Source organism: Schistocerca gregaria, chromosome 10 (assembly GCF_023897955.1).
Source record: "Schistocerca gregaria isolate iqSchGreg1 chromosome 10, iqSchGreg1.2, whole genome shotgun sequence".
Taxonomy (NCBI): Eukaryota; Metazoa; Arthropoda; class Insecta; order Orthoptera; family Acrididae; genus Schistocerca; species Schistocerca gregaria.
Window position 1 is genome coordinate 216,057,620 of NC_064929.1, and position 2,574 is coordinate 216,060,193.

Consider the following 2,574-nt stretch of genomic DNA (forward strand, 5'->3'; position numbering starts at 1 on the left):
GATAGGAATTACAATTTTTAATTCCAAAAGGGAAAAAGACACAAAGTTCTTATTGTGCTGCAAAAGTTTTTGGTCAGACATGTTTACAGTTTTTCAGGGTGTTGTTAGATGGTAGACGTACTCATAACAGAACAGTTAGCTATCAGCATTGACGTTAAAAAAATAAAAGAATGTGTGAAATAAATAGGTAGTACTATTGCTCCCACATATAAAACAGCTTCAAATGTATGATTACTTTACAAACTGTCAGGCAAAATCAAAGTTGCTCTACATCCTCCCTATCTCATTCCTGCATGTTCCCCAGCAGCACTTTCCCATCCACCACTCCCACCCCTACCCTGCTATCCCTCATTACCTCACCCAGTTACTCAGCACTTCCGAGTAGTAATTACCCTTTTCATAATATTGATTACCTTACAAGTGAGTTAATGTATTAAATATTTGGTGTTAAGCATGTTACAAGAGAGTTTGTTGGAAGCTGCTATGTTCTCTTATTGTGAAATACTGCATGAATATGGTCTGGATAATTTACATTCCACTTTAAGGAGGAGCAAGTTTTTCTTACATCTCAACGTTTATGATGTCATATCTTCTGAATTGTCAAACTATGATATTGAAGGTATATTCAGTGGTATATGTGGATACCGTCTGCAAACTGTGTTGCAGATTGAGTTGGTAGTAAAGAAGTAGTAAATTAAAATGTTTTGGCTGGTGCCAAAGTTTTATTGCATGAACAGTGAAAATGTAGTAAGTGATAAACCTTTTTCTTTTCCTAATTTTGTGAGGAATGTCAGTGAATTAGCATTAGAAACAATGGGCAAAGTACATCTGAAGTCACTAAGTGCCCTCGTTTTGAAATACTTGATGAATAAAGTTGAGGTGACGCTGCTTTGAGACAGACACACAGTTTCTAACTGTAGTCCTTGCCTTACTGTGCTAAAATTTAAACTTAAGTTTATTAAGCCCTGGATTATGTCAGAATTTAAAATTTTTAAATTCTGCCAATATTTATGCAAAATATTGAAAATCAAATTTTTGTTGCCCGTGGAAGCTGTTAGACAGGCAATCTATAACTGGTACGAAGGTCTGGGATTGTCACTAACCTGATATTACACGGAACACCTGTCGTGTACATGTGCACCGGCATTCCAAGTGTGTGTGTGTCTGGAACTGACAACTTTCTTGTTTGCCCTATTATGTGATGCACTTACTGTGTAAGTCTGCGCCAGTGCTGCAAAGGTCCATATTCAAAACCGATGGCTCATTTACGTTGTTGAGTCTAAAAGTTGATATTCTTGTAAAGCTGCTATTTACACATATTGAAATTTCTGAGTTGTCTAGCTTTGTATTTATTAAGCATTTTGTTATTGTGTGCAGCTATAATGAAATTGTTAGTATTATGTAGAGTTATGGAGTAATGTGTTTGTTTTATGTCAAGCTGGTGCAAGCAAATGATTATCTATGTTCACATTACAAAGCATTTTATACATGATGTAATTATGCAACATTTGCTGTAACAGTGTCTGTCTTAGACGTTAGAGGAACGGCAGAATGTGTCGTAATACGAGGAGTAGAAATTGGGTTTGACCCTGGCTGGGAAGAAGGGATGAAGGCAGGGGCATATACTCCCTGCTAATGAAGGTATTGGGACCCAAACATCAACAGGACTTTAAGAACTTCATCAGAACGGGACTGCCTTGTCAACTGTACGTGATGGGATTAGTCCAAAACAGCTTTTACAGTCCTCACTGGTTGTGGCCTTCACAGCTGCTCTGATTCTTACGGCTTTTCTCGCAAAACTATGGCAGTCTAATATGTATTATGTTTGAATGTGACACTGTCCTCCCTGGCATGCTGAAATAATACAAAACATGCAGTCAAATCAAACACATGTCGTACTTTCCCCAGTTTAGGTAATACGTTCACACAATGAAAGTAAAATTCTGTGCACATTTACATGAAACATTTGAACTTAGAATTAAACATTTGCAGGTGTACGTTATTATTGTACAGCATATCTAGATGATGATACAGACTCATTTCCTTGCTGTATGCCTCAATGAGCACGCTTATATTTTCTTTTGTAAACAGCTCACCTGTTTCTCGTCTGCTGCCTGCAAGAGAAAACAGTAATGAGCAGGAAGACCACTCAAAATACTGCATTTTACGCACATGTGCTTACACCTCTTCTATTTCACACATGTGCATTCATGGCAGAATAGAATGGTTCCTATTTTTTTACAGTGGAAAAACCGTCTGCAGAAATTGCAGCTTCACCTGTTCTGCCACTAGGTGGCAACTGTCTAAACCTGACCTTTACACATTAGGTGTTTTGTAATGTAGATTACTATTGGTCTCTGTCCAGGTGAGTAATGTCCTCAGATGTGATGGGGCAAATAATTTCGTGGATATTGTAAAGTACGGCATATTCTGTAAATGAGCTATTTCCAAAGTGCGGTTCTGGTAGGTGGAAAGCATTTAGTGAACACCCTATTGGTGGGAGTGGCTTTTAAAACAATGAACTCGATAGTGTGAGTTACAGGAGAAGCACTAGGGAGTTGTTACATGACAGCC